The 11,976-nt window shown below is 32.2% G+C and overlaps 1 long non-coding RNA gene across 1 annotated transcript; it reads left to right on the plus strand.

Annotated features, from left to right (window-relative positions):
* Positions 1-512: 512 nt before the first annotated feature.
* Positions 513-6,704, plus strand: LOC120084999 (uncharacterized). Its single transcript, XR_016531730.1, has 2 exons — positions 513-5,899; positions 6,417-6,704. It is a non-coding gene; the product is annotated as an uncharacterized LOC120084999 (long non-coding RNA).
* Positions 6,705-11,976: the final 5,272 nt, after the last annotated feature.

Genomic DNA, 11,976 nt, shown 5'->3' on the forward strand with positions numbered 1-11,976 from the left:
AGTATTAAAAATATATTATCAAACCAAGCTACCAAAGCGAGCATAGTTCAGTTGACATATAAGTGTGTTAATAACCACAGAGTCTATAGTTCTAATTTTCTTATCCTAATTATTTTAAAAAAATATTAAAATATACGTTTCTGTTTTTATACATCATTTATGAAAAAGTGCTTCCATGGAACATTTAAAATTATTCATTATAAAACTAGAGGCTTTTTAGGAATTAGCCGACAAAAGATGATCATTTTATAATCTAAAGTATATTTCCTTGCATTTACTTATTGAAAAATGTTTGGAAGTATATTAAAGTTGCATATGAATATAAATACAGGTACTCATATCTTATATGCATTTAATTTGAGGGTGTAGACAAATATTGTAATAATTTTCCTACCTTTTCCCTAAAATTAAATTTAATGTTGAATCTTATCAATTAAAATATCTTTATCAACACGTTATTTAAATTATAATATTGTCAACTAGACTCCTATCACCGTAAATGGCTATTTTCTTTTCCGAATCTAAAACCCATTTCAATTATTAATTTTTTATGGAAATAAAAACCAAGTTATGTACTAAAAAAAGCTTGTGAAAAATAAATAGAAAATAGAGGTTTGTGTTGAGAATGACTAACATATTTAAAGAAAAGATACGAATTAATTGTGGACGATTAATTCTAAAAATTAATTTCAATTAATTTCAAAACGATATTTTTGTTTTTAAAAATCGATTTTACCTTCTTATTAGTATAATTTTCGTGGATTCCAATCATTTTTTGGTGAGTGCACACTAGAAATTGAAAGTTGTGAATCTTAGAGAACAACTAGCATAGCGCTTAGCACCAAGTTCACACCATAATTGCTTTTCGGATAGTGATTCTTCTATGGTACAATAACTTGTCGACATCTGTTTCTAACGATCTAAAAGCAATGATCTTTTTTATTTTCTTCTTCAAATATTGATCAAATATGAAAAGTGCAAAGACCCACATACCAGAGACGTTTCACCGTTGGGAGGTTTAGATCTGCTGGTTTAGACGCGTTCAACACCAAACGACAAAGACCATAGCCATTTGGGTTTCCGGTTGCTCTTCGTTTTCTAAGTATATATTTGAATATTTCATGAGAAAACAGATTTGAACGAGGTGAGGGGGCGGTGAGAAGCAGAGATGTAGGCGGAACTGAGATGTTGCAATTGGATCTGAACGATGGTAAGCGGCCGATTTACAGTCCAAAAATCGGTAGATCTGAACAACAAAGGTAGTCGACGATGTAGTGGAATTGAGATCTTGGACAGAAAAGAGATCCACGAGCGAAGGTACCCACGATGGTGGATCTGGTACCAGCGAAGGAAGACGAACATGGAACAGTTGCAGAAGATGAGAAAATTGGTGGAGGCAGCGGTGACTGCACAGAGGATCTACTTGAGAACATTCATCCTCTCACCCTTAGAGATTTGGGATTGATTCTATACATACAATTTAGTTGTGGAAATTGCTTTGGTTTTGGAATTGTGGCTATTCAAGCTTAGTTGGGTCTTACTGGTATTTGATCTTCAATGGCAACTGAAGTTCAAATGAGATAAGTTGGTAAATTCCAAAGGCAGCAAAGGATAGAAACCATAAGATCTATGGAAGGAGAGTTGTGTTCAATTCCTCCAATGAATTTGAAGGGTGAAGTTTGCTAGAAGTGTTGAAAAATTAAATTGGTCAGAAACATTATTCTCCATCTTTTCACCTTCTCTTGCGCCATCACTTGATATGATTGAGATTGCTAGGTATTCGTTTCTTTCATATCAAATATTTAAATTTATCTTTTCATTTTTTGTGCATATTTGGTTTTAATTTGATCGTGGTAGATTATTATTGATGATGGAAAGAAATTTGGATAGAGATTATATTTTAACTTTTGAGATTGCTAAACGATTTTCATTCAAAATTAGGACTAGAATTAAACGAGGATATATGTGATAAAAAGTCCTATGGTTTTGGTGGTTTGTCCACAAAAGTTTCCAAATTTTAATTTTCAAATTACTCTCAATTTTGATGATCATGATTTGACAATTTGATTTGATGGTTTTTTTAATTTGCTTTAAAGTTTGATCCAAATCTAAACTCAACTTTCACATATGTTGAGGATATTATTATTGGTAATTTTCTCTAAAAATATAATTTAAATTGTTCGAGATTTCTCTGGTTAATTTGAATAAACTTTAATATAGGTTGGCTTTCCTATATTTTTAAGCTTGATGATATTCAAATTTTTATATATGGTATGAGAATTTGACATTTTTATTTAATTATTATATTTAAGCATGATATTCAATATAATTCGTAAAAAATTGTTTTGTGACAAGTGCAATAAAGAAATAATATTGTTATTATATTGATTCGAGATGCTATTGGATCTACTTGAACATGTCTAATTAGCATGTTAGCATGAATAGAAATAATATTTCATGTTATATTTGACAAAGTTTATGCATGATTTATGCTATGAATGTCATGTTTGGCCTTTAATTCCATGAAGTATTATTATTACTTTTAAATTAAGTTTGGCCATACAACATTATTTTGACTATCACCTAATTTGCTTGTAGTATGAATATATATAAATTCCATCATTTTATGTGGAAGCTTGTAGGATCGATGGTATTTTGAGATATTGTTTAGCTATAAAATGTATAATATTTTATAAGATTTTTTTTTTTCAGATCTCGATTGTTATATAAGTGAGGATAATTATCTCCATTGGTATGAGCCTTTTGGGATGGAACCAAAAGTAAAGTCATGAGGGCTTATGCCAAAGTAGAGAATATAATACCACTGTAGAGTCATGCTTCTAGTTTAGCTATGTTGGTAAAATATTCAAGTGTCAAACATGTTGGGTTGTATGTCTTAAAACTCGTGGTTTGTAAACTTTAAACATATTCTATTTTACAATAAGTTGCTATTGAGGTTTATTCAGTAAAAATGTTAATCAATATGTGAATTGCACCTTTTTAACCCTAAATCCAATAAACTAAGAATCCTTGGCTATAACATGAGTACTTGAACTTTATGTGGAGACACAAGAGTGGATCAAATTCGAATATATAGCCAAAACAGTCTATAATGTAGGGATAAGCTGGCTGGGTACCTTAACCTGGAGACACTATGGATGCAGTCTATTTTGTATTTGATACAGATGATGTGATTGTGAATCGTTCATGTGGAGACATGAGAGTGGAGGCGTCATATGCAATGAGTTTGCATAAAACTAGACTACAAAATAGTCACTTTAACTTTATAACATCGTTTACTGATAAGACTAACTATTTCAATTCGATGACCTAGGTAATTCGATCTTAATCCTGAGGTAACTATGAACTCCTGCTTATTCGGGATTATCCTTTAATCTGCACCGGTGAGAGTGGCTCAATATCATCGACTCAATAAACCTTTCATTGTAGGAGTAAGATTAAATAGATAGCTAGGGACATAGTCCTACAAGATGAAATTCATCCCTACCCGATTTTAGGGATAGTAGATATGTTGTTTTCTTAAGTGTTGACTCCAGGTCTTAAATAAGGTGCTCTACCCTCTCATTGTCCTGAGAGGGACTCGGATGGTGGTTGGACCACAAACCAATTGTTCATTAGAGGATCAGTGGGACTTAAGGAACAAGATGTATTTACAGGGGTAAAACGATAATTTTGACCAAGCTGTAATTACGAACAACCTGAAGGATCGACTTACCAATAATAGTTAAATTAAGTGGACAAAAATGTATCTACGGTGTTGAGAGTGTAGCTACTAGACTTTAGTGGAGTATCTCGGTAGTTAAGGAATGTTGGTTAATTAAGTTAAAGCGTTTAGCTGGTTAATCTCGGACCATTGGAACTCATGATCTGTAGGCCCATTAGGTCCTTCTGCTAGCTCATATCGAATTAAACCTTAGAATAGTGTGATGAGAATTTGAGACATTCAAATTCAAAATAGGGAATTATAGTTGATTATATACGATATAATTAACTAATTATATAGTTTAATTATTGAATTAAACATTTTGGAGAGTTGAAAATATTTAAATATGAATTAAATATTACATGTGAATGGAGAATCACGTTCGAGATTGGTGTTTTATTAATTTAATATCTGATATTAAATTAATTTGATTAATTATTTAAAATAGAACTAATTTTATTTAAAATTGTTTTAAATGAAATTTATTTTATTTAAAATTAATTATATTAAAATTTGAATTTATGAAATTAAAATTAAAAATTAAAAAAAAAATCATTTGAATTTTTTAAATTAAAATAAAGGGTTCACTTTGAGAAAACACCTCACTATTCCCACTATTGCATGCTTAATTGAGTGTCATCTTGATATTGATTCACATTGCATGTAATTCTTCTATAAATAGAAAAAAAAATTGGCTGAAAAATGTTCGTGCAATTATGTTGATTCAAGGAGAATTGTTCTCCCATAGTTCTTCTCTCCAAACTCTTCCAATCTCAAAATTCCCTTCAATTACATCACAATTTGGATCTCACAATTCGTCTAAGGCTGGAGAATAGTGAGGAAGACTCTAGCGATGGTCCACAAAGTGTTCGTGATCAGAACTCATCAAGAGGTTGTTGAAATTTGAACGTTCTTAAAAAATTCTCTTAAAACCATATTTCACCAAATTATGATGATGCATGCTTTGATCCTAAAATTAATGCAGTTAGAGTGCTTAGAACTCGATTGCTTCTGCATACGCGTTGTAGACTCTTACGAAACAAAGATGTAGTGGAGCCTCGAAAGTAGTCATAGTGTGATCTATATTTGGACTCTATCAAATAGGCAGTGTGTTTTTTATGAACTATACTAGACCTATTATTGCATATGATGTGAGAAGGTTGAGTAGATATACATATAAGCCTGATATAGATCATTTGATTACCCTTCGTTGTTTATTAATGTATCTTAATGGTACAGTAGATAATCATTTGCATTTTTTTTTGTTGCCATATTAGAAGGGTAGTGTATGCAAACTGAGTAACTTACAATGACGAAGTAAATTTTACTAGTGGTTATGTGTTCTTATTGGGTAGAGGAACTACTTCATGGAAGTATGAATTTATTGCTCTAGAATTAGCAGGACATCAATATCAGTGGCTTAGAAGCCTACTGGTAGATGTACCATTGTAGGGGGCATCAGTACTAGTCTCTTTATACTGTGATTCACAAGCTGCCATAGGAATTGTCAAGAATAGTATGTATAATGGTAAAACACCTTAGACATGGAGTTGTGAAATAGTTGTTGAAAGTAGAAATTATCTTCTTGAAGTTTGTGAGGTCTAAGAGGAACTTGGAGGATCCTCTAACCAAAGGCCTAACAAGGAGAGTAATTCTAGAATTTTCAACAAGTATGAGACTCAAACCCTTATAGTGGTCATAACCCTTTATCTAGGAGGTTTATTGCGATAAACTTGATGGTCCATAGCCCATTATTTCGATGGTCCTAATACGGATTTGATGGATAGAACTAAAACATTTAGATTCTATAGCCCTTTCTTTGGGTGGTCCTATATGGACTTAATGGATAGTTATAAAATCTCCATAGCTCAATTTTTGAGTGGTTTGTCTTTGACAGACTTGATAAAGTTAGTCTTGGTGACTAGATGTGAAGTCTTCATAGCTCAATTTTTGAGTGGTCTATTGCGATAGACTTGATGAAGTAATTAACGTGATTGTGAAGGTGTGACCACCTTCTATGAAAAAGTTTAAGGATCTTTTTCTAAAGCTTTCACGTTGACCCGATGTTCTATGTGCATGGCCTTAAATAGCATGCTTTTATTGCAGAATCAATGGAAATTTAAGGAGTAAAATGTATTGTGGGGGTCTCAACCATAGTCATTGAAAGTTCAAGAGGTAACTCACTCTCTTTAATGAAGTTGTTTCCCCATTTCATTATACATCAATTCAAATCGTCAAGATACTGATGTTTAAGTTTGGTCTCCTAACTTTGCTTAGAAAACAAGTTTTATAAAATATTTTTTTTATTGCCATACTAGTCATTCGTGGGGGATTGTTGGGAATAACTAACATAACAAAAGAAAAGACGAATTAATTATTGGTGATTAATTCAAAGAATTAATTTCAATTAATTCTAAAACCATTTTTAAAATTAATTTCAAAATAGTTTTTTATTTTTAGAAACCGATCTTACCTTTCATTTAAATAGCTCTTAGGTTTGAAAAGAAAGTGAGAGAACAATTTTTGTCTTTCCTATTCATATGTATTCCCTCGAGATCTACTGTTTTCTAAGCATAATTTTTATTCATTCCAATCAATTTTTCGACACGTGCACATTCGAAATTGGAAGTTGTATTAACCTTGGGGAGTAACCGATACAATGAGACTAAGGTTGTGCTATTATTACTTTCAGGACAGTAGTTCTTCTACGATGCAGTAATTTTTCAACATCTGTTTCTAACCGTTTTCCCTCTAGATGGGAATTGAGGATTGAGGCTGTCCATAATTAAGATATTTGTTTCCTATTTTTTTGTTTTGTTCATTTTTCATTTAAGGGGGAAAAAAGTAGAATGGTGTGATATATCCATCTCGTTTATTTATAAGTCTTGTTATATTATTTGACTTAGTTTTAGGTTTGAACATTATTGTTGTATAAAGTGTGTGTACTATATCTAGTTGAGGTATAATTAATTTGTTACTATATGCCATTTTTATATATCATTTTTTGCAACACAAATAACATATAAATATACATAATTTAGACTTTAAATTTTAAAATTAAAATTATATGTAAATAAAAATAAAAATAAATAATATGTTGACCTAAAGAATATTGTGTAGATGTCAATAGGAAGTCGAGACATGCTTCTGATAAGTGTTGTTCTGAAGACAATTATTTGCTTTACATTTGCTGCAAGTAAATTATAAAGATCGTTTCTGACATAACTCTTGGATACGTACCTTAAACTCTACTCAAGATGAAAAAAATAAAGAAATGAGATAACTTTTCAATTTGGAAGGAGTTTCTAAAAATGAAGATGTTGCTATTTATAGGCTAGCAATTGAGAAACTTTTCAAAATAAAAAATAAAATCAAATAAATATAAAAATTGAAACATTTGTCAAATTTAACTCAATTGAGTTGCTACTTGACCAAAATCAAATATAACTTACTCAAATTGAAGAAACTACAATTTTAATTTTCATATATGTTAAATTTATATATGAAACATTATCTAATTTGAAGTTTCAATCTAATTTGAAAGTTTTTAACCATGAATTTAATTTATATAATTAATTTCATTTGCTTATATTTCAATATTCAATTATTTACTCTCGTTCAGTATAAATATCCAACCATTTGAATTTTATTTACATATATATTTTAGTTTTTTTTTTTTTTTTTAAAAAGAAACATAAATAAGGAAATAGAAAACATAAACGTTTTTTTTAAGGAAAAACAAAACGTTATAAATGGAGGTCTAAATGTAAAAAATGTGTCCTACAGAGGAGACAATTTTATGATAAAAGACACTCGTTGATGAAATAGCTCAAACATGTATTCTATTAACAGTCTAATTTTGGCTGTTTGTAGAAATTAAATAATAATGAAAATTGCAATTAAATATTAAATACCAATTGACAAATTATTTAACTAAAAGTTTAACTAAACTAATTAATTAAAATTAACTTAATTTAACGATAATTTATCGATAATTAATATGATGGTGGAGGTTAGGGTTCAATACCTCAAAAAAAAAAAAAAAAAAAAAAAAAAAAAAAAAAACACACCAAATAAAGCTATTTTCTTATAATATCATCCTTTCTTATTAGAAAAGTTCAATTTTTTAATAATAAAATTTGAATAAAGATTGGTCTTAAATTCTATATCTTTTTCAGGTGTTTAGGTGGGAAGGAAAACAAAATAATAAATTTACTAATATGGTTTTCTTTTTAATGTTGACTTATTAATTTAAAATTAAACTATGACCATATTTAACTTAGCATTTTATATAAACATGTGAAATTTGAATATTATATATACTCTATATTTTTTAAAAAAAAGCATAGTTTCTATTATAAATATTATGATAATAGATGTTCATTAGATGTTCGTGGTTAGTGTCCATTGACCATGTGTCATACTTCAATTTCCGCAAGTGTTGTCTATGTGTCTCAACATTATATACTATTAGTGTCTATGTAATTCACCCATACTTGCGAAAGGAAAATTTTCCAAAATAACCCACAAACCAAAAACTTTTCTACCAATGGCCTCTCCCTAAATACTTCACTAACCTTTTGCCCACACTAGAAGAATTTTGGGCTTTAATGTTGGTTGTCTTTAATGTCGGTTTTAAACCGACATTAAAGGGCTTTAATAACACTGTCTTTAATGTCGGTTGCAACTGACATTAAAGCCCTTTAATGAAATTTGCAACTGACATTAAAGCCTAGAATTTGTCCTTTTTTAAATTCCGTTGCCGAATCCATTTTTTTGGTCAAAAAGTATAACATGACACATCATCATCGAACGTTATGGCTGTGACATATTATTTATGTATGGATTGCAAATCTATTATATTTAATTCACAAATTATGCTATAAAATTATAATTTAAAAGGCCGTGCAATAATTCAGCCCTTGAAACCACAAATTACAAGTAATACAAACATTATGATTTTACAAACATTATGAGTTTACTGTCCCTCTCCACTTGGTAAATATGGATCCCTTCATAATTCTTCTTGAACAGACCCCCCTAGCTTCAGCAGTGTTTGGTTATAGGCATCTTTGTCTGACCACTGTTGTTCAAAGGATCACAAACAAAAAAAGTTTAAGACAAAGGATTGAAAATAAAAATGTGATCAGAATTCATATTCAACTAACCGTGTTTATTGGGAATGTGTATAAATGGTACATTCAAGGTAAAATTCTTTACTAGAGTTCCCCAAAAAAAAGCATAAAGAGGTTGCGATACTAAATCTTTACTCCTTTGTTGCACCTACAAAACAAGAAAACTCAATAGTTGAATAAATGAGAGAATCTTCTTTTTAAAACTGTGAGTCATCAAGTAAAACTTATTAAAAATGTATGTCAAACATTCTTTTAGTGTATTTAATTAGCATAATGCACATGTTCTCAAGCTAATCAATCGTTTAGTTCCTGCATCTATCATTTAGCTCCAGCGGCCCATCATGTAGCTCAATCGTATAGTAAACGATCTCGCGCATAGGCTATCGTTTAGCCACCGCGCCCATCGTTTAATACTGAATATCGTCTAACGCATTCGCCTATCGCTTAGTATTCCCCCTATCGTGTAGCCCGTCTACTGATTGTCTAGCGCAGCACGGCTATCGTTTAGTGTTCATGCCCATTGTGTAGCGCCATCATGTAGCTATCGCTTACTGCCCGCACATCTGCTATATGATCGTCCAATGCCCACCTACATGATCGACGATCGTCCAGTGCCCGTCTACATGATCGTCTAGTGCATCGCTTAGCTCCGTGCATTTATTATACGATCGTCTACCTCATCGTTTAGCTCCCTGCATTTCTACACGATTGTCCAACGCCCCCCTACACGATCGCCTACCTCATCGTGTAGCACTACCCATTTGCTACACAATCATCTACCCAATGCCTTGCACTCAACATTTCACTTTCACTGCTCTTGCTCACGCATACCCAATGCAGGAGAAACTCTTGGCAACGCCTCTTGCCAATACTTCAACAAATGTATCATATACAACAAAACCATTAATCAAATCGAATTTCAAAGGCCATAGAAACATAAAAAGTAGGCCCAAATCTAGGAGCAGAGAGATATATTGAAGTGAAACCGCAGCTGACTTTCATTGAGACATTTACACAAACAGTTGAGAGGCGTAACATAAGAACAAAAATTGCTGTGAGTTTAAGAGAGGAAAGAGAAGAAGTGCATATTGATCTGGACAAACAACGAATGGCGAACTTCAGATTGAACGATGAACTGCTGCACGTGGATCCGGGCGACATCAAATCTGGACTTCGGATCTGGGCGACTGGGTGCAGCGGCGCGGGTTGCACGCCGAACAGACCTACACGGAAGCCAGATCTACACCACGACATACCTGCACGGGTTGCACGGCGATGCGGGTTACACTACCCATTGGCAAGGGTTTGGAAGAGAGAAGTGAGAAAGAAGAGGGTCTGAAGAGGGAAGTGTGAGAATGAAAGGAAAAAGAAAATAGAGGAGAGTGAAGAGGGAAAAATGAAAAAAATGGGGGAAAATAGAAAATAGGGGGAGAGTAAAGAGGAAAAAATTAAGCGGGTCTTTAATGCCGGTTTAAAACCGACATTAAAGGTACCCCTACAATATTGGTTTAAAACCGACATTAAAGATCCGCTTTAAAAAAAAATAAACAAAACTGACATTATACATCCGATTTCACTTTTTTCAACCGATATTAAAGCTCAAAATTCTTGTAGTGCCATGCGAAATTCCAAAATTACCCCCAATTTTAAAAAGCCTTTGGTACAAAGTCTTCCATCTTCTTCCTTCAACCATTTCTCAAGTATTCAATATGTATACAATGCAACACCAACATTCCACCGAAGAATTTATTCCCAACTAATATTCTACCAATAACAGTTATTCCCAATAATATTCTACCAATTGAAGGTCACTCTCAGTATTCACTTTCTGTCGAACTTCTCATGAAATTCTCCCACTATTCTCTCGGAGTGTTATCTGAGAGTTTCAGTCCAACATCCTTGTCGATCGCTTTCATCGTCAGATCGTATAGTAATATATACACAATCGTTCATTACAATATAAACGATCGTTCATGAATTACTAGATGATCATATAGTAAGTTATAAACAATCATGTAGTAAGTTATAAATGATCGTGTAGTAATTTATAAACGATCATGTAGTAATTTATAAAGGATCGTGTAGTAATTTATAAACAATCGTGTAGTACTGTATAAGCGGTTGTGTAGTATTGTATAAACAATTGTGTAATACTGTATAAACGATCATATAGTACTATATAAACAATCGTTAAAAAATTTATATGATCGCATATACAATACTAAGCAAATACTTATAAATAGTTGGACGATCACTTATCAATTACTAGGCAATTTCTAAAACTTTTATGGGACATTGCTTAAGATTTGCTTATCTCATTGCAGATTAATGACGGCACTTCGCATCTTTGTACGATATAGTGGGATTTGGATGAATCTGGAAGAAATTATGTTAGAGGTCATATGAAAGGTCTGAAAGTCAGAAATGATACTACAATCAGTGAATTAGTAAGTATTATGCACCAACGACTGAATATTGATCCGGATATGTTTGATATACACATCAAATATTGTTACAATTTATTGGTCCCAACTCTCCCGATTAACATAATCGATGATGAAGACCTTAGCTTTTTTTTAGAAGGAAGTGATGCATTCCGAATGTCGTTATTTGTAATAGTTACACCTTAAAAAAGTCATGGAGTGCACATAGACGATATGTACCAACATTGCAATCCAACCCATCAACCCATTTCAACCACTCAAAACTTTGGGTTTGCAACCATTCCAACACGTAATATTCACACCATGTCTTCACTGGATGACCATATTGAGCCATGTAACTTGGGAAGATGACCGAAGTGAAGCTTGGTTTGGTCACAACAGTGAACCCAGATGTACTTCACAGTTTGATACTAAACATGGATATGGACAATCTTCAGGAACAAAAACTTCTCCAACACCTTACATCCATGTTCCAACCTCACCTGTTCCCGTCCCACTAGTTATGATGCATTCCACCATTCCAATCCAACCATTTATAGATATACCCAGACCATTAAAGGACCTTTCGTATGATGACCTCATCACAATATCTCATGAACGTCTGAATGACACGGATATAAAGGTCGGTCAAATTTTCTTTTTGAACTATTATTTGCCAGTTAAATTATTGATG

The sequence above is a fragment of the Benincasa hispida genome, chromosome 9 (assembly GCF_027475165.1).
Source record: "Benincasa hispida cultivar pf3 chromosome 9, pf3_genome.v1.1, whole genome shotgun sequence".
NCBI lineage: Eukaryota > Viridiplantae > Streptophyta > Magnoliopsida > Cucurbitales > Cucurbitaceae > Benincasa > Benincasa hispida.